General features: G+C 45.7%; 1 long non-coding RNA gene across 1 annotated transcript in view; it reads left to right on the top strand.

Annotated features, from left to right (window-relative positions):
* LOC121142006 overlaps positions 1-21,538 on the top strand; it is an 88,260-nt gene that overhangs the window by 56,379 nt on the left and 10,343 nt on the right. The window contains exon 2 of the long non-coding RNA XR_005879014.1: positions 4,860-4,993. This is a non-coding gene — a long non-coding RNA (uncharacterized LOC121142006). The remainder of the gene's footprint in view (positions 1-4,859; positions 4,994-21,538) is intronic.

The following is a 21,538-nucleotide window of genomic DNA, read 5'->3' as shown; positions in this document are numbered from 1 at the left end:
GTCTCTTCCTGGGGCAGTGCACGATTAAAATTTCATTCCTGGGGGGGGGTCTTACTTTTGTCACTGCCTATCACTGACTGTGGAACAAAATCTTCTAAGTATCCAAGTCCTTTCCCCTGCCCCTTGCCTAGCCTGAAGGTTCTAGAAGCCCTCTGGCTTCTCTTTTGCTGTGGGCACAACCCATGTCCCTCCTTGTTCATTTTGCTTTCTGCATAGGACTGCAGCCAAAGCAACCATGTCCCTAGCCTGCTCGCCTTCCACTGCAGATTAGGCCACGACAACATTGTGCAGCATCAGTCCTGCACACCAGACCCTGACTACAAGAAAGATATGACCACTGCTTTTGTTGGGTCCCCAAACACAGGCCCCAAGCAATCTTTCCCAGAATTCTTTCTATCCCAGCCCCCTGCTCAGCCTGGGCCTTCTGACCAGCTCCAAGCTGCTCACAGCAGGGCAGGCAAACCTTAGCTTGACCCGAGATTCCAGGCTTGGGGCTGGCCACCGGCTGCAGAGATAAATCGAGGAAGTCTCCCCCAGCCCTGGCCCCAGCCAGACCCCTGTGGTGGGCAGGCAAGGGAAAGGGGAGACCCCAGAGGCTTGTTTGCTGTCCCAGCTGGGCTGACTGCACAGCCCCCTTCCTCTGTCCTGGCTCTGGCCCCATCAGATCTGAGAACACGAACATCCTTCCATGGGGGCCATCAGCACTCTGGCCTGGAGAAGAGGGACATGGAGGGACAGAGATTCTTTCCTGACAAGGGCATGTGGCTTCCCATTCCAGCTCTTTATTGAGGTTACCTGGGACAGAGCAGGCTCCAGGGTGTGATCCCAGCCCTCCCCAGCCTACCTGAGGCTCATTCGCTTGAACCCACAGTCTCCATCACTTGATTTATTTATTTTTTGTCCTAATGGGGAGTGGATGGACATTTAGTGTTTTCCTTTGAGAGTGATGGAACCTTCCTCCCCAGAAGGGGACAGGATAACCCCAATCTGGATATAGAGGGCCTCATTTGTGCTTCCTACACCTTCAGGGTCCCCTCGACATCCATCAGGAGCCCCTGTATCCCTCACGATGGACTGGAGAACTCTGGTGTCACAGTGTCTATGATACGCTCCTCACTAGCGCAAGCACCCACAGTGTCCATCCAGACATGGTTCCTCATCCTTTGTCCCCCTGCGATTCACTGTCTAGTTACGCTAGCTGGCATTTTACGGTGTCTTCCTAGGTATGGGCCTGAAAGAGCTATCCCCCACGCTCTTAGAATCTGAAGGTTGTGTCTTTCTCATAGGTCAGAGGCCCTAAAGACCAGGAGATTGGGGAAAGTAGACCAGCAGGCTGTCAAGAAGATTGCGGGTTCCTTTCTCTAGCAGCGTGCCATCCGTGGTGGATTGATAGCCATGCTGGGAGCTGTTGCTGCCTGAGGGGTTGTCATTTCCTGAGAGGCAGAACCCAGCCCTCTACTAGGGTCTTACTGTTGGGGTCTCTGCTTTTAACTATGCTTGGTATAGCACCCTGTAACCCCCATACCTTTAACAAATGTGACTTCTGAGGGTAGGATTGGTGAAGCCCAGGGACTCTGAAGTAGCTGGAAGGTCAACGACAGGTCAGACTAGGGAACCCTGGCAGGAATGGGCCCAGGGCTTGAGGGGTACAGCCAGCTAGGATGAGAGCCCCAAGTAAGACACAACAAGAGGAGACAGGGGTGGTAATCCACACATCCTCTGAAGAGACCCTGGGAAGCTGAATACACGCAGAAAGGCCTGATGTGTCCAGGGCCCCTGGGAGACCTGAGGGAGAGCAAGAGCCCCATGTCTGAGGGCAGTGAGCATGGGCTGGGGGCATTTCTCACCGGCACCCCCCCAGGAACCCCACCTTGGTCGCCAAATGGATGTCATGATGACCACTGACCTCACGGGGGCGCAAGAGACAACAAAATTTTAGCCAGTTTGGGGAAGTCCGACTGTGGTCAGAGCCTCCAGGGCTGAGCCTGCCTAACAGGGTTCCCCCACCTCTGCCAAAGACCCCACTCCTAGGTAGCTTCCTGATAGGCATCCTGCCTCTGCTGCTTCTCTGGCCTCTAACTTCCTTCTGCCCACTCCCCTTCTCCCTTCCTTCCCTTAGTCTCCCCCAGGTCTCTCTCCCACCTCCTCCCCCCCGTCTTTCCCCTTCCTGCTTCTCAGGGGCCAGGCGGTGGAAGAGGACGCTGTTCTGCCTACCCTAGGCTTACGAAGTGACCAACCCCCCACCTCAAGTCTCAGACAGGCAGGCCCAGCCTCTCTGTGCAGTTGCAGAGCTGCAGGCCTGGCAATGGGCGCAGCGAGGGAGAGAAGGTAACTGGAACTCTAATGACCTTAGGTGTAGGGCTGCAAAGGAAGCCGCAGCTCAGGGACAGCCTGAGAGGGGGCGTGGCCTGAGAGAGGATGGGAGGAGATAGAGCTGCACCTAGGCTCTGGATAGGGGCTCTGGACAGAGAGCTGGGTGGTAAGATACCTGATAGCAGAGGGAGGGACGAATGGGGTGGGGACAGGAAGGCTGGCTGGATTCCAAGGAGAGAATTTCTGGGGAGGGTGGGGGAAGGGAGGCCCAGCTTTAGGCAGGAGCAGAGTGGGGGGGGGGTGCAACTCCCAGGTCAACGGGAACTATCTTTGTTGGGGGGGGGTCTTGAGAGCAGTTGAGGGAGTTTGTCCAAGGTCAGCTAGGGAGCTACTCTTTGGTGAGGGCTGGTGGATGCAAGGAACAGAGGGTGGAGAGCCATAGGAGATGTCTGAGAGAAAGCAAAGCAGGCAGGAGCCATTTGGGAAAGTTGTTCCCAAATAGCTCTCCTTGTTCCTCCAAGAAGAGTTTTGAAGCATACTCCCTAGCCTGGCCTTTCCTGGACTGATCACTACCATTGCTGGATATGTCCCTGATCTTTATATGTCCTTCCACATGTCCCCAAGCTGATGCCCCTTCTAGGCTGAGGTGACAGTCCCAAGGAGCCTCCCAAGAGGCTGTCAGCACACTGGGTTGGAGGACAGCTGGCTTCTTATTTCTTCCAGTTTAGATTCTGGGTGGAGGGTATGGTGGGGAAATCATGAAGGATAAGGCATACAGGGTGACAGTGAACTCAACTGCCTGTGTCCCAACAAGGCTGAGCGGAAAGGTCAGCAGAAAGCTCCTCAGATTTGGGGTTATTGCGCGGGGAGGGAGGGCTCCTTTATAGGGAGCCATAGACATTTGTCCAGTCAGATCAGAAGCAGGGAGGTCAGTTGGAGGGAACTGAGAGGCCAGTCAGGTCCAGCTTGTCTAGGAAAGTCCACGCTTGCCCTTTGTGTCAGCATTTCTCTGTAGGGTAATTGTGTCAGGGAGAAACTGAGGTTATTAAAGGACCCTAGTGGCCACCGCTGGGTCAAGTGCTACACCCAGCTCTTTCATATGCCCTCCCTCTCTCAAGCCTCAGTTTCCCCTTATGTGCTCAGCCACATAAGGGGAAGATTCTGTAATCTTAGCGTAGCACAGAACTCAGCGAAACATCTCTGGAAGACAGGGCAGAGGCAGGAACTGAAGAGGGGTCGTCTAGACATGGTTCCTCTGGAATCCCCCATCTCTCACTTGGGTCTTTTTGAGACAGCCCAGGCCTTTATCTTTCTTTCTGTTTCCATCTCTCCTGTGTAGAGAAGGGTTGGTGGAGTCTGAAGGTAGCAGAGAAGCCCCAGGGAACTAGAGGAAAAGGAAAGGCCCAAGACCAGGGTGCCAAGCCTCAATGGAGCATATGGGGGACAGAAAGATTCTATGGATAGGCTGCCGGATATGAGGCCCATGGACAAGAAGAGGACCTTCATGTGTGAAAAAGCCCAAAATGTGGCTTTATCCAGTTTGTTCTTTAGCTTTTGCTTCCTGGTGGGTATAGGCGCCTTCATCTTTGCCTTGGAGCCAGGGTCCCCAGGAGCCTCCTTACTGGCTAACTCCAGCAAGGGCAGCTGGAGGGGGGCTTGTAGCCCCTCACTGGAGCTGTGTGAGGATAGGAGCCTGTGTGCAGCCACCTGCCTGTGTCTATCACTTAATCCTCCTCCCAGCCTGCTGCCTGGTCCCAGCAGGCAGTTCGGGTAGGGTGGGCGTGAACAAGTCCTCCAAGGGTCTTTTTGTCTACTTAACTCCTTAAGGTCGGGGCTGGGGCCAGGCCATGTGCTGGTGGGCTGTATGTGGGGGTGCAGGGAGGGTCTCTGGGTTGGGAAAGGTTGGGGGAGGGCCTGGTGAGGGTTGTCCTGTCCTGTTTGCTATTTGCTAACTGCAACACTTCAGATACTTCTTAAACTTTTTAAGTAGACAAATCTTTGTCCTCTCTGACAGGGTTTGGTTTGTAGAAACACCCAGAGGCACTTGGAGTTAGAAATAAGGATGCACGGGTGAGGGAGAGGCCCGGGAAGGAAGAGGCCCCAGGTGGGGGAGGTGAGCCATGAAGTTGGCTGCATCAGGGCAGAAGAGCCAGAGGCTTTTAAACCCCAATCAAGGCCCTATTGAGGCTATTGTGAAATGAGTAAGGCACAGAGCACCTGGCCACTTGGGTGCCCAAGGGATGCCACCAAGGCAGTGCATCGTCCCCAGGCCTCCCTGGGGGCTCTGCTGTGCAAAAGCACAACCCTGAAGCTCCATGCCCCTGTGTTTTTAGTCAAGGCCTCCAGAGTGAGGTGCTGGCAGAGAGACTGGCACCAGGACCTGGGGGCTTCCCAACCTCCAAAAATCTGCTGTTCTTTGGGTCCCCAGACTTTTACAACCCTCTCCTGGGGCTCTCCTGAGATACCCAACACCCCTGAGAGGTGTCATACCTATCTTTCCAGGAAGAGTGGGGAAACTGAGGCCTTCCTTTGCTTACTATCTACAGGAGGTTAGGCATCCAGGAGTCAAGTGTGGCATGCAGTGGTGATCAGCCTCAATGACCAGGAACGGCATGAAAGAACACTCAGGATGCACCCAGAAGAACGAGCAAGGTGCCTTGACCAGCGCCTGGAAGTACTGGTGAGTATTCCCCACTGCACCACGCAGTAAGCTCCTCTGCTGAAGACCTCTGAATGCTGTGTGTCCCCAAAGAACCTCTCGCAATGGAAAGCTGGGGCCCATCTTCCATGCTCCACCCTCCCTCTTCATCCTCCATTCCCACCCTCCCCTTCTCACCCTCCATTCTCCCACACTCCATCCCTTACTCTCCACCCACCCTTTACTCTTCATTTCCATCCTCCACTCTCCATTTTCCTCCACCATTCTTCTGCCTTCTCTGCTTCAGTTCTCCAGATCCATTTCCATCCTCTCTTTCCCGAATCCTCCACCTCTCATTTCCCATTCTCCACTCCCCATGTGTCATCATCCACCATGTGCTATGGTCTACATGCTACTGACCAAATTCTAGACCCACACAGATTTTCCATTCTCTATTATTGGTATTCCTTTTCTAGCCTCCACACCCCACCCTCTTCATTCTGTTTTTCCTTCTCTGCTCTTCATACACCATACATCACATCCAATATTTCATGTTCTACTTTTCATCTCTGGTCTCCATTTTCCATAGTCTTTATTCTAGTTACCAGTCTCCATTATTCACACTCTATCCTCCACCCTGTATTCTAAGTTCCATTTTTGAATCTTCATTCTCCTCCATTCATATCTCATGTTCCATTCTTCATCTTCTGTATTCCATACTCCATATACCATACTCCATTCTGAATTCTCTCAATTTTCACACTCATTATTCACTACCCATCCTCCTTCCTCCAGTCACTGTATCAACACCTCATTTCAATACTGCATCCTTCATGCGTTTGCATGCTTCAACACATCATTGTCCATTCCCTGTACTCCATACTTTATTCTTCATACATATCACATTTCCATTCATATCTTCATATTTTATATCTCATTCCTTCTCTCTTCTCCATTTCTTTTTTAAAAGATTTATTTATTATGTATACAATGTTCTGCCTGCAGTATGTTTTCACACCAGATCTCATTACAGATGGTTGTGAGCCACCATGTGGTTACTGGGAATTGATCTCAGGACCTCTGGAAGAATAGTCGTGTTCTTAATCTCTGAGCCATTTCTCCTGTCCCTCACTTCTCCATTTCTGTAATCTTTCTCCCATCTCCATTCTCCTCTGCACAAAATTTCCTATACTGTGTTTTATATTACATTTTTCTATGTTCTGCATATGTATTCTGAATTCCATATTTCTTTCCTCATTACCCACACAATTTTCTCTACATCCATTTATTTGTGTTTAAAATTGTATTAATTTATTCTTATTGTATGTATATGCATATGTGCATAGATGTGCATGCCACAGAACACATGTGAAGGCCAGAGGGCAACTTTGTGTCATTATGCTTACTTTATTCTCCACAATCTTTTCTGGTTTCTCCTACCCCATTCACCATTCCGCATAGTCTAACTTCATTTGCCATAGCCCATGTTCTCCACACCCCATATGGAATATGAAATATTCCACAGCCTACTCTCAATTCTCCACTCTACTTTCCTTACACACCAGTCTCCATTCTCTACTGTACATAGTCTATTCTCAGCTCTATACACCGCACAAAATTCTATACACTCTTTTCCATTCCCTATACATCATAATCCACTCACTGTAATCTTTTCGGTGTACACATTCCATTCTCCATACAGATATTCTACTCTCTATATTTATACACCCTGCTTCATTCTCCATGGTCAGTTACCAATATACTTATATCTATTGTCCATACACCATTCTCCATTCACCATACATTTCATCATTATCTCAGTTTCCAAAGTCCATGCTCCAAATGCTATCGTCCACTCCCAATGTACACCCTGCCATTCTCCACACCTAATGTAGAGAATGCCATTTTCCACATCCACTGTATACTATGCCATTTCTACTCCATTCTTTAAATACCACACTTCATAAAACACCTTTCACTTTCTCCATATCTGCTGTATTTTACTATACTCTTACATTCCTCATGCTGCATAGAACTTATTTTCCATACTCTGTCTTTCACACATCACACTTCACATGCCACTTTCTATTTCTGAAGCTGTACTTCACAAGCTGCACACACCATTCCACAAAACTCACACTTCATTCTCCAGACCCCTGTCCATATGCTATGATGTGTTCTCCAGTCCCTCCTTAATTCATTCTCTGCTTGAAACAATTCTATACTCTCTATAACTCCATATGCTACACAGAAGACCTACTTCCACATTTCACCATCATTTCATCTTTCCTCTCCTCCATTCTCGCCCCTTTCCATCCTCACTCCATACTTCGTTCCGTAGACTCTATTCTCCATAGCTCATGCTCCTTCACCATCGTAGTCTCCCTTCCATTATCCCCACATTCAGCTTCCCATGCTTCATTATACAAACTCCACACCCCATGCCTCGTGCTCTATTCACAATGTCCTCCCCTTCATCATTTATTCACATAACTCCACACATCATCCCATGCTTCATTCTACATATCCTGTGCCTCATTCTGCTTTCTCCAGGTTTCCCCTCAACTCTCCATTTTCCTCAAACTGTACTTCATTCTATACTCTGTTCTCCGTAACCCACACTGCATTCATTTCATCCTTTCTATTTTCCATTCTCCCCATGCCATGTTCTGCTCTTGTAACTCATTCTACGTCAGCCTACAGGGAAGAGAATGGAAAACTGATGTGAGAATATGTTGAATTCAGTGTATTATGGAGAACAGAGCTTGTTGAAGGTAGTGTGGGGTATGAGTTAAGGCCATGTAGAACACATAAGGGACTGTGGTGAATAGAATATGACATATGGGAATTCGAGAATGCAGAATGACACACGAGTGTAGCAGAGTAAGGAGTAAGGAGAATGGAAAACAGAGAGGATCGCATGGTGAAGGGAGCATGGAGTATGGAGACTAGAGGAGCATGGGGGATGGAGACTAGAGGAGCATGGGGAATGGAGACTAGAGGAGCATGGGGGATGGAGACTAGAGGAGCATGGGGGATGGAGACTAGAGGAGCATGGGGAATGGAGACTAGAGGAGCATGGGGAATGGAGACTAGAGGAGCATGGGGAATGGAGACTAGAGGAGCATGGGGAATGGAGACTAGAGGAGCATGGGGAATGGAGACTAGAGGAGCATGGAGAATGGAGACTAGAGGAGCATGGGGAATGGAGACTAGAATATGCGGAATGAAGAACAGAGCGTTAGGTCAGAGGGTGGAATGAGGAGAATGAAGGACAGAAATGAACATGAGAATGGATATAGACTATGCACAGTGACGCATGGAAAATCAGACATACTCTTCTCCATGTCTCATGTTCAATTCACCAAGGTCTCACTTCTGCTCTCTACTCCCTCATTCCATACTTTGTTTTCATATGCCGTACGTCATTTTACATATGTATTCTCCATGGTTCATGTTCAATATGCAACTATTCCCACTCCATTCTCCAGTCTCTTCACTCCATACTTACTTCCTACTTTATTGTACATACTCTCTTCTCCACAGCTCACAATCTGTCACCTAATTCTCCCCTCCATCTCTCCTGTTCTCACTGTTCCCATACGTTCTCTTCCATATACACCAATCTCCCTACCTCATTGTCCATTCCCTATATTTCCTCCTTATCTTCTGCCTTTCACACTCCATACACACTATGTACTCTAACCTTCACCCTACACACTCCATCCACAGTGTTCTCCATCCCATCCTCCATTCTCTTCACTCTGTACTCCTCACTGCACACTACACAGTCTAGTCTCCGTCCTTCATGCTCCTTTCCAGCTCACATTACCTTCTCCACTCTCCTAAGTCAGCACACACCCCTACATTTATACTTTATTATACATAGCCTATTCTCTATAACTTGCCTTCCATTTGGATCGCGCAATCCCTTCCATTCACCAACCCTCCAACTCTGTCCTCTGTTTGCATTTTAAGGGCTTTATTCTATAAAGTCTGTTCTCTATACTTTATGTTCTACTTACCACATTCTCTCTTCTATTTCCCATACTCCTGACTGCATAATCTGTTCCCATACTTCATTCCTACATGATCTGTTCTGTGTGTCTTATGGTCCCTTGACCATGTTTTCCATACTCCATACTTCAGCTTATTCAGTATTCTCTACATCTCATGCTACATTCACAACATTATTCTCTTTCTTTTCCATTCTCCTAGATTGATACTCCTTTTCCGTGTCTCAGTCTGCATACTCTATTCTGCATAGCTCATGTTTGGATTCACTGTTTCCTGCCTGACTTTTGCCATGTCCTCAGACCATACTCCTGGACTTGATTCCACACACTCCAGTTTCCACACTGTCATGCTGTGGCCATGTTCTACCCTCTAGTCCCCATTCTCCATGCTTCACTCTCCATACTATATGCTCCATAATATCATTCTTCTAGCATGTTCTCTCTGTTCTCTATTCTCTTCATTCTACAGTCCATATTATATTCTAATGCCTGCAATTCACACTCCTTTACCATGTTTTCCCTCTGTTCTTCATTAACCACCATGCAGTCTGTCTCAGTACTTTCTACATTCCTTATTCTCCATATAGCATGCTGCATTCGCTATGTTCTCCCCTCAATTCCATTTATCTCCTCTGTTCACCCTGTTTCCAAACTCATTCTGACATTGTACGCTGTCTACATCTTGCTGCATTCACCAATTCCAGTGCCTCGCTGTATGCTCTGCCCCCATACTTCTGTACACTTGTGTTTGCCAATGCGTCGTGCTCCGTTAACCACGGGCTCACCCCATTCTCCTCTCTCTGCCCACACGCCACATGGATTTCTGCACACTCTACCCTCTATACCTCATGCTCCATTCACTGTGTTCTCTCTTTCATTCTTCATTCCCCTCACTATTGTCATATTCAATGCCACATACTCTAACCTCCATGTGTCATGGGTCACTGGTCGTATTTCCCCTTCCCTTCTATTCCCCAACCACCTTAATGCATACTCTGTACTTCATTGTACATAATGTATTTCGGCGCCTCTCAGTCTTTTGACTAGGCTTTCCCTTATGTTCTTTACTCTACTCAAACAACACACTGTCCCCATGCACTGTCCTCATTCTGTACCCTCTATTCTCCATGCCTCATCACCGCCACAGTGGAGAATTCCCTGCACTCCTCTCTATACATACTCTCTTCCCATACTCCACAGTTCATTCCACTTAGTCTGTTATCCATATCTCATACTCTATTGACCATTTTGCACAGCACGTTTCTGTCCTCTTCAGTCTATACTCTGTCATCATACTTCATGTTGTACATTCCACATTGCGTATAAAATGCACCATATTAATCATATTCTCTCACATGTACACCTTCTCACTCCATATTCTGTGCTCCTGTTCCAAACGTCATTTTACAGTCTGGAACAGGAGCACAGCCTCTCTTTTCTTCATGCCTCATACTCTGCTCAACATGCTCCCCTTTCCATTCTCCATCCTTCCCATTGATGCTTTGTTCCCATACTCCACATTTTACCTTATGCAGTCTGTATTCCACACCTCCCTATCCATTCACCGTGTTCTCTCACTCCACACCATTTTCTGTATACCTTATTTTCCACATGCTACGCTCCTCTGTTCTCTGTTCTTCCCACTCCGTTCCCATAATTCGTCCTGTGTACTCTATACCAAATCCTAGTGCCACATTCACCATGTCCTCCTCTTCATTTTCCTATTTACTCACTCCTCATTCTGTTGCCACATTCCACGTATCATCCTATACACTCATCTCCTGTGGTGATATATTATTGATGATTTAATAAAGACTGCCTGAAGGATCAGAATGCAAAGCCAGCTATACCACAGCCATAGAGGTTAGGCAGTAGTGGCACATCCCTTTAATCCTAGGACTCAGGAGATGGGGCAGACAAATCTCTGTGAGTCAAAGACCACCCAGGAGTACATAAGAGTGATTCAGTGTAAAAGAATAACAGAGCTCATGCCTTTAATCCCAGCACTAGAGAGGTATATAAGGAAGAAGCAAAGAGTTTCATGTGGCAATTAGTCTCCAGCCACATTGAAGAGAGCATTGCAGTCTAGGATTCTGAGACTTCGTGGAGAGCAGTGCAGTCTGGAGATGCAATCTGAGGTTCAGCGGGTCACTCCTTCAGTCTGAGGATTGGTAGAGGTGAGAACTCTCTAGTGGCTGACTGCTTTGCTTCTCTGATCTTCAGCTTGAAACCCAATATCTGTCTCTGGGATTTTATTATTTGTACTACAATCTCCCTACGTTATACTCGATTCACCAAATTCTCTCTGTCCTGCATTCTCCTCACTCCATACTCTGCAATTCATTTTAAACCATTTAATTTCAGTAACTCACAACTGAGAGACCAAGTTCTCCCCTCTTTTCTCTGTTTTCTTCTCCCCGTTGTCTGATCCCATATTTCTCTATCTTCATTCTCTGTACATCATGTTACATTCACTGTGGTCTCTCCTCCACCTTCTAACTCCACCCACTATTCCTATCCTCCATATGTAGTTCTACACATCCTATCCCCCAGAACACATACACCAGTGTTCTCCACACCTCATAGTGTGTACTCTAATCTGCACACTTCGTAGTTGACTCACCATCCTCTGTTTTCTTTTCTCCACATCCTATGCTGCATTGTGTATGGTCTGCTCTCCATGACCTACGCTCACACTCTGTTTACTACATCCTTCATTTCACTCTGTTCTTCTCACACAGCACATTATTCCCACGCTATATACACCATGCTACACATTCTTTGCTCCATGCCTCAAGCTACAGTCACAGGTCTGTTCCTTCTTCCTTCTGTCCCCATCTCTCTACCCACTGTCCCCAAATGTCACACTTCATTATGCATAATCTATTTTCCATATCTCACACTCTGTTCATTCTCATCACTCCATACTTCTTTAAGCGTGTTGGATAGCACATACCAAATACTCCATTCACCACGTTCTCCCATCCGTTCTGTTTGCCTCACTCTATATTCTGTTCTCTTACACCCTACTTCTTTCTACGTTTTCAGTTCTCCATCCTTAGCACTAGTTACATGGTTTCCCTCTGTCCTCCTGTCCTCACTGTCCCCACTCTGCGCTTTACAGACTCTACACTCCATCCCTCACAGCTCGTTCACCCCATTCTCTTCCCATGCATCCTCCTCCTTACTCTGTATTCCACACTTCATGCTGCATACCTTATACCCCACTCACCACACTCTCCTCTGTATCCTCCATTCTCCTCACTCTGGGCTCTCTACTTCATTTTACAGTAACTCAGTCTTGATTCACCAGGTTCTGCCCTTCAGTCTTTATTTTCACTCAATGCACTGTTCCCACCCTGTGCGACCCATTCTACAGTCCCTATTCTCTGTGCCTCCCCCACTCTCCAGTCTCCTCCCTTCACACTGCATTCCCACATCACACACTGCCCTCTCTCATCTCCTACTCCAGTCACTATACTTACTCCTCCATCATTAATCCCTTCAGTCCATCCCTTGTCTCATACTCCATATTTCATTCTGCAGCCTCTAGTCTCCAAATCTCATGCTCCAGCACCATGTTATCACCTTTTCCATTTCCCAATTGCACACTTGGTTCCCATACTCCATGCTGCATGCTCTATAGCGCATACCTCATACTGCAGTTACCGTGTTCTCCCCTATTCCCTCAATCCACTCACCCAGTACTCTCATATGCCTATTTCATTCTACACACTCAAATCTGCATACCTGATCCTTTACCCACCATGTTCTCCCATCCATCCCTCAAACTTCTCAAACTAAACTCCATACCCCTTCGGTGTGCTCTGTTTTCTGTACCTCATGGGCTACTCACCAAGTTCTCCCTTTTATTCTCCATCGTAGTCCCATTCAGTCTACAGTGTCCAATCTCCACACCTTACAATCCATTCACCAAGTTCTCCCCTCCACTCTCTTCACTCCATAGCCCATTTGCATATTTCTTTCTACTTACTCTGTTCTTCATCTATAATCATTTAGCATGGTCTCTGATTCATTCTCCTCACTCACCCTCTGTTAAAATTCTCCATTCATAATTCTCCATATTCCATTATCCATAAGTCATCCTCCATTCAGTGTTCTCTCCTCCATTCTCCACTCTCCTCACTATTCCAAATCTCCACACTTCATTCTGCATACTCTAATCGCACACCACAGTCCATTCACCATATTCTCCAGTTCATTCTCTAACCTTTCCATGCCCTACTTCATATTTCATGATATGTATTCTAACATTCATATCGTGTTACATTCCAAGTCCTTTCCTCTCTTTTACAAATTCCTAACCTCGTAATCCATATTTTGTTGTTCACACTCTCTTCTCCATACATACCTCACACTCTATTCACTAAGTTGTTCCTTCCACTCTGTACTTTCTGCATGGGACACACTGTCCCCACACAGTTTACTTCATCCACACACTCTATTCTCTGTAGCTCATGCTCCACTCACCATGCCTTCCCCTCTCTATTCTCCTCCCTCCATAATTGGATAGTTCATTCTCCATACTTCATACTCTATTCTCTGTGTTATCCATTCTATTTTCTGTTCTCCTCATTTCATCCTCTGTTTCCAAACTTCTTTCTGCATGTGCTGTTCTGCATACTTCATGCTCCATTCACTGTGTTCTCTCCTGTGTTCATTTCCTGACTCCATGCCCTATTTCCATACTTCATACTTCAGTTCTACAAACTCTAAACTCCTTACCTCACAGTTCATGTGTCATAGACCCAAGCCTCTTCATGCATACTTAATCCTTCATAATATATATTCAAATCTGCACACCTCATGAGTTATTTATGGTTAGCCCTGGATGTCCCAGAACTTACTCTGTAGACCAGGCTAGCCTCAAACTTGGAGGTCTGCCTACCTCTGTCTCCTTAGTGCTGGAATTAAAGATGTGTGCCACCATGTCCAGCTGTGTTTTCAGTTTTAATGAGTGTACTTATTTAAAAAGATAGCAAGCAAAAATAAGGAAATAAATAGCAAATAGTACAGAGAGGGAGATGCACCAGAAAGTTAGTAAAACATCAAATTAGACTTTTACACATTCTAGCAGAGATGATTGGAGTAGTCTAATTGAAAGAGCAAACAAAAGTAACATCATCAAATTTGAGACATACAAACATCCAGCAAAAATGATTGGGGAAGTCCCATTGAGGCAGCATTTGTGGTTTCCAATGAAGAGAATCCTGGGTACAATAGAGTATCCCCTAATGCAAGGCTTTCAAATAAAAGAACAAATAGCATCAGATAGGTGACACCATCAAGTTGTGGGTTCACAACATCTAGCAGGAACGTCCAGAGGCAGTCAAGCTGAAATAACCATGCTGGAATTCTGGACGAGAGTTCCTGTAGAGCAAAGCGTTCTCTCCATAGATGAGCTTCTGGCTTCTCTTTCACTGCAGGCATTTTTTATGTCATGGGATTAAATAATCACAACCTCTGTCAAAATAGTTTACTTTCTAGAAGTTCTCAAATGCACAGTGATTTTATGCTCTTAGCTGTTGCTGCTTTCCCCTCTCATTGTTACAGAGCCAGGGAGCTACTGGACCCAGGAGAGGGTGTTTAGAAGATACTTGACATAAACACACTTGGGTCGGGGATGAGGGGCAATACCACTTATAGAGTCAGCTTCTCCAAGAATAAGACAATTTAAGCAACATAGCACACATTGCACCATAGCAGCATCAATTCATCATGCTCTCCCCTCCATTCTCCATTCTCCTTACTTTATACTGTGTGCTATAGCCCACTCTATTCACCGAACCTCCTTCCTCAGTTACTGTGTTCTCTCTTCATTTTCCATCCACCTCATCCTATACTTTGTTCCCATACTTCATACTGCGTATTTTGCTGCACACCTCATGTCTCCTTCGCCATATCCTTCTCTACATTCTTATCTCCTCATCGGTACCCTTTTCCTACATGTCATATTTAATTCTACATATTGTTTTTTCACGACACCACACTGTAGTCACGTAGTAATCCTCTATTCTCTATTCTCCATTCTCCTCACAACATACCCCATACTGCATTCTGCGTATGCCATTTTCTATAAGCCCATTATTCCATCATGTTCTTCCCTCCATTCATCTTTCTCCTTAAGCCATATTGCATACGTGTTTGTATATAATCTGCTCTCTGTAACTCACACTCTTTTCAGCATGCTGTCTCTTGTAATCTCCATTCTCCATACTCCACTCCAATACTTCTTTCTACATACTTTAGTATTCACACTCTATCCTGCGCTCAACAGGCTCTCCCTTCCATGTCTATTTTTTTTAAAGATTTATTTATTTATTACATATACACCAGATTGAATTCTAGATGGTTGTCAGCCACCATGTGGTTGCTGGGAATTGAACTCAAGACCTCTGGAAGAGCAGTCAGTGCTCTTATCCTCTGAGCCATCTCTCCAGCCCCCATCTTCCATTTCTATTATTCTAACTCCATACTCTGTCTTAATTCATACTCCCTTCTACACTTCTATTCTCTACAACTCATGCTGCATTCCCCATGTATCCCGTGTGTTTTTTAGTTTACTCACTTCTTAACCTGTTTTCACAATTTCTTGCACACTGTATACTGTATAATGCTTTGTCCACCATGCTCTCTCTTCCATTCCAATTCTATTTACTGTAGACGTGGTTCCCATATACCGTATTTTATTTGACACACTCAAACCCAGTATCTCACACTCCATCTATGGTGCTCTCCCATGCATGCCTCAACCTTTTCACTTGATACTCCATACTTCATTCTACATTCTCTACATCATCCATTCACTGAGTTCTTCCTTCCATTCTCCATTTACCTCACACCATACTCTGTCATTGTAATCCATACTTCATTACACATAGTCTACTCTTGATGCCTTACATGCCATTGATCAGGTCACCTCCCCCCATTCTCCGTTGTCCTCACTCTATGGTATGCTCAGACACTTCTTTCTACTTTATTCTACAGTATTATGCCCCACCAGCCCTCCATTTCCTCACTCCATCCTCTGCTCACATACGTCATACCTAATTCTACATATTCTAATTGTTCCTATCCCATATTACTTTCACAGTGATCTCCACAGCTTTCTCCATTCTCTGCACTTTCTGTACTCCATATTCCATTCTTAAGTTATGATCTCACAGTACGCTTTCCCTGTTTTCTCTTTCATTCCTAACCTCCTCATACCATATTCTATACCTTATACGATGTACTCAAATTCACATGCATCATACCAACTCACGGTTTTCTCTTCTCTAGTCTCCATTCTCCTCGGTCCACGTTTTCTACTGCATGCGCATCACCTATTCTCACACTTCACATTTATTCACCACGGTCTCCTTCATGCTCGCTCCTCTTCCCACATTGGGGACTTCAATCTGTATGCTCTTTTCCCCTTATCTCATGCTCCGTTCACAGCATTATCCTGATATTTCGTCAGTCTATCCTCACCATACTCTGTTCCCATGTTTCATTCTACAATCTATTATCTGTATTTCATACTGTGTGCAGCATATTATATCCCCTGTGTTCCATTCTTATCACCCCATACTCTGTTCACATGCACCAGACTGCATACCTCATGATGCTTTCACCATGTTCTCTCCTATGCTTGGTTTCTCTCCACTCCGTGCTCAGTACTCATATTCAACATTTTATTTTCATTGTACAGTGTTAAATCCATACATCCTACCCCATTCACCATCTTCTCCATCCCACTGTCCATTCCCCCTTTCTAGACTCTGTTCTCATGCTCCTTACATCCTCTACATAAGCTTTTTCCAGACTTCACACTTGATTGTCCATATCCTTCATTTCTACTCTTCGTCCTCCTCTCAATACTTTTTAAATTATTTTTATTTTAAATAGCTTGCTTCACATGTCAATCCCAGTTTCCTCTCCCTCCCGCACCCCCATCACCCCCCCAGCCTCCCACCCTATCCCCACTTCCTTCCATATAGGGGATATCCAGAGTCTGTCATTTCACTCAGGGCAGGGTCCAGGCACTCCCCTAAGAGTCCAGGCTGAGAGAACATCCCTCTTTGTGTTATGGACACACGAAGTCTGTTTGTATGCCAGGGATAAACACTGATCCACTGCCCAGGGCCCCATAGGTTGCCCAGGCCTCCTCACTAACCCTCACACTCAGGGGTTCTGGATCAGTCCCATGCTGGCCTCCCAGCTGTCGGTCTGGGGTCCAAGAGTTCTCCCCTGTTCAGATCAGCTGTCTCTGCTGGTTTTGCCAGCCCATTCTTTGCCAATTTGCTCATCACTCCTCTCTCTCTGTCACTGGGTTCCATGGGTTCAGTTCAGTGTTTAACTGTGGGTGTTTGCCTCTGCTTCCATCAGTCACTGGATGAAGGCTCCAGGATGGTTATAAACATCAAGTTCATTATCAGGAATGGGCATTCAAGGTGGTCTCTCCACTATTGCTTAGCTTGCCAGTTGGTATCATCCCTTTAGATCACTAGAGGTCTCACTGGTGTCAGATCTGTCTTCTAACTTATGATTCCCTCTTCCCCCTATTTTACCCCCCACTCAACCTTTCAATACTGTTTTCATACTTCATATTTCGTTCTACACACTTTATTCCATTTCTCAACCACATTGACCATTTTATCCCATTTTTCCTTTCTTCTCATTTTATACTCCATACTTTATGGTTCATAGTCCATTCTCTGTATCTTACACTCTATTAACTTAGTTCTCCCTTTGATGGGGGAAGTCCTGTACATTTGTTAATAAAGCACTGTTGGCCAATAGGAATCTAGATAGGTGGGACTAGGAGTCCAGGAGGATTCTGGGAAGGAGAAACACAGGAGAGTCAACATGTAACCGCCATGGGGTAGGAGCCCGGAACTATTCTCCGGTAAGAGACATGCTTAGATTAACAATTATGGGGTAATTACTTAAGTCAAAGCTAGACAGTAAGAAACAAGCAAAGGCCAACAGCTTCATAATTAATATAGCCTCCTGTGTGTTTATTTGGGACTGATGCGGCTCTGGAACCAGGCTGGCGGGAAGGCTTCTCTCAAAGAAAAAGCTTCCTTTTACATCCCTTAAATTATCTACTCTTCTCACATAAACCACCAATCCCATGTTGTATAATTCATTATACCTACTCTATTCTCTGTACTCTATGCCACATACACAGTGCATTCTCCTTATTCTTTCTCCTTACACCCTATTCTATGCTGGATTCAATCTCATAGCCCATCATCTATACCTCACATTCTATTCAGTGTCAAGTATTCCATTTTCCATTCTTCTCACTTCATACTTTGTTCCCATACTACATCTGTCCTTCTGCATGGTATTTTCTCCACCTGCCACACTCCAACTTCTATGTTCTCCCTTCCGTTCTCCATTCTTCTAACTTCATACTGTGTCCCACAGAATCTGCTGTCCATGCCCCATGCTGCATTCGTCATGTTGTCCTCCTCATCCCACATTTTGCTCCCATGCTTAAGTCTGCACACTCTCTGCTGCATACCTAATGCTCTGCTTGCCATGCTCTAATCATTTCCAGGCTCCTCATGCCACTATGTTGTTATACTCCATGACTCACTCTCCACACCCATCTCATACACCATGCACATTTCACTGAGCTCTCCCCTCTATTCGCCAGGCTTCTGCCTCCATTTCATTTTATGTACTATATTCTTAGTACTTCACAGTCTATTTGCCGGTCACTCTCCTTACTTCACACTCTGCTCTCTTGCTTCATACCTGTTTTATACATCGTCTGTTCTCAGTACCACATCCTCCATTCTCCATTCTTTTCCATTGATATTTCACACCTCATTCTACGTAGTCTGTTCTGCCTACCGGACGTTCTATTGACCAACTTCTGCTCTCCACTCTCATTATTCTATAGTCTGTTTATTACTTCTTTCTAGTTACTTTGTTCTGTATCCATCATGTCCCATTCATGATGGTCTCCCTTCCATTCTCCTCTTCCTATTGTTCCTGTCCTCCATACATAGCTCTATATTTGTCATCCACACCTCACACAGCATTGACACTGTCTTCTCCTTCATTCTCCATCTCCTCACTGTTCTGTACTCTGTCCTTCACCGTGTCTTCTATCCATTATCCAGTCTCCTTCTTCCACACCGTTCCCATGTTCCATACTTCACTCTGCACACTACTCTCTGTGCCTCATGTTATCCCCGTGTTTTCCATTCTCCTCACTCAATGTTCTGTGCTTCATTCTGCACACACAACACTGCATGCTTAATTCTCAGTTTACCCCATTCTTCTCCATAGTTTTCAAGTTTTCCACCATACTTTGCCAGTATACTTTACATATCACCCTCAATATTCATCTCCACAATCATGGCCCATTCACCGTGTCTCAATATTCATCTCCATTCACCGTGTTCTTCCCTTCACTGTGCATTCGCCCCATCCCACACTACACACTTCATTCCCAGAGTTCTCCCCTCCATGCCCCTTTCTCGTCACTCCACACGCTTCTCATAATTCCTCCTACATCCTTTAGTCTTCACATCACGCCTTAATAACCACTTCTTCCCATCATTCTCCATTCTCCCGACTACTCAGTTCTCCTAATCCACACTTCAGTCAACATATCCATTCTCCATGCATCACACTTCCTTAACAAACTTGCCTCCTCCGTTCTCCATTCTCATCACCCATAGTCTGTTTATATACGTCTTTCCACTGACTTTGTTCTCCATATAGCATGCTTCATTTTTCCACGGTCTCTCCTCCATTCTCCTGACTCCACACTCTCTTTCCACTCCTCATACATAATTCTACATATTCTATCCTTCCCACCTCAGGCTCTATTCACACTCTTCTGTCCTCCTTTCTTTATTTCTCTTCACTGTTCCCACACTCCCTACTTCATTCTATACTAATCACCATACATTACAGTGCAGCCATGATATTCTCTCTTCCATTCCCGATTTCCTCGTGCCATACTCCCTATTTTATACCGTGCTCTAAAGTTAACACAGTCAACACACCCTGCTCCATCCATGGTACTCTCTTCTCTGCTCCCCACCCACCCCCTTCACACACTGTGCGTCATTGTGCATGATTCCTCTCCATAACTCACACTCTAGCTTCTACCTTGCATGTGCACCTTTGCCACGCAAAATATTGTTCCCGTGTTGCATACTTCATTCTGCAATCTCTACTCTCTGTAGTTCATGCTATCACATCCATTGTTTTCCTCTCTATGTGCACCATCCTTCACTCTATATAGTTTCCTGCTCTCCTCACTCCACGCTCTAGTCCCTTCCTTCAGCCTGCATACTCCATAATGCGAACACAATTCTTTTTCACCCTGTTCTCTTCCTCGCTTTCAGTTCCCTCGTGTTAAACATTGTTACTATCCCCACACATCACTCCACATACTTATTTCCATATATCATACACCACTGAGGGGTTTCCCCTCCGTTTTACACTCTCTTCAGTCTATGGTTACGTATGCTACATAGTTAATCATCTTTGTACTTTAGCCTCCATTGGCTGAGTTCTCCCCTCTTTTCTCTATTCTCCTCACTCCATACTTTGTTTCTATACACAGAATATCATAGTTTGTTCTTATTATCTCATATGTCACTCACCAGGTTCTGCCAGCCATTCTCTAATTCACCTCACTCCATATCGTGTCCCTGAACTCCTTTCTACCGATTCACTCTCTGTACACCATGACTGCTCACCACGGTCCTTTCTCTGTTCCTCTCGGTCCAAACTCCACACTTCTTTCTATGTAGTCCAGGAAGCATGCCTCAGACACCCCTGCTCAACCTCTCTGTTGTCAGTTCCCCCCACTCTAGTTTGTTCACGCAAGTTTTTCTACCTTACTCTCTGTACATCATGCCCCATTTGCCATGTCCCCTTTCCTGATGCCCCATCCTCTGTCTCCATATCCCATAGCGGATTCTCCCCTTTCTATCCTCCATGCCCCATATTCTGTCCACACTGTTCTCCCTCCATTATCCCTTCCCCTCACTTTTCCCATGCTTTCTTCATTCTCTACACACCGCTTATGTTTCACACTCCACTCGCTACATTCTCCCGTTGATTCCTCAGTCTGTTTATTTACTCTACTCTCTACACTGTGTACTACGTGCTGTAAGCCGATTGCCACATGCTCTATTCAATGTGTTTTTCTCTCTGTTATCCATCCTCCTCTCTCCATACGTCAGTGCTCATAGTCTTTTCTGCATAACTCACACTCTGATCACTGAGTTTCTACTCTTCTCACACAGCACACTATTAACACATTGTCTAATTCTCTGTGCCTAGCATTCTATTCACGGGCTATACCCTGTACTCTCCATTCTCCTCTCTCTGTACTTTTCCCCTACGCCATACCTCATTTTACAGTCTGTTCTTCATACCTCATACTATATTCGCCATGTTATTTACTCCATTTCCCTTCTCTTCATGCCATATTCTGCACAAATACTCCATGCCTCGTTTTACATAGTGTCTTCTGTATTTTATCCACCATTCACCCTGTTTTCCCTTGTGCTTTGCATTCTCTCTA

Source organism: Mesocricetus auratus, unplaced genomic scaffold, assembly GCF_017639785.1.
Source record: "Mesocricetus auratus isolate SY011 unplaced genomic scaffold, BCM_Maur_2.0 Super-Scaffold_4256, whole genome shotgun sequence".
NCBI classification, from domain to species: Eukaryota; Metazoa; Chordata; class Mammalia; order Rodentia; family Cricetidae; genus Mesocricetus; species Mesocricetus auratus.
Note: the sequence above shows the minus strand (reverse complement) of the source record. Positions and strands in the feature narration are given on the sequence as shown.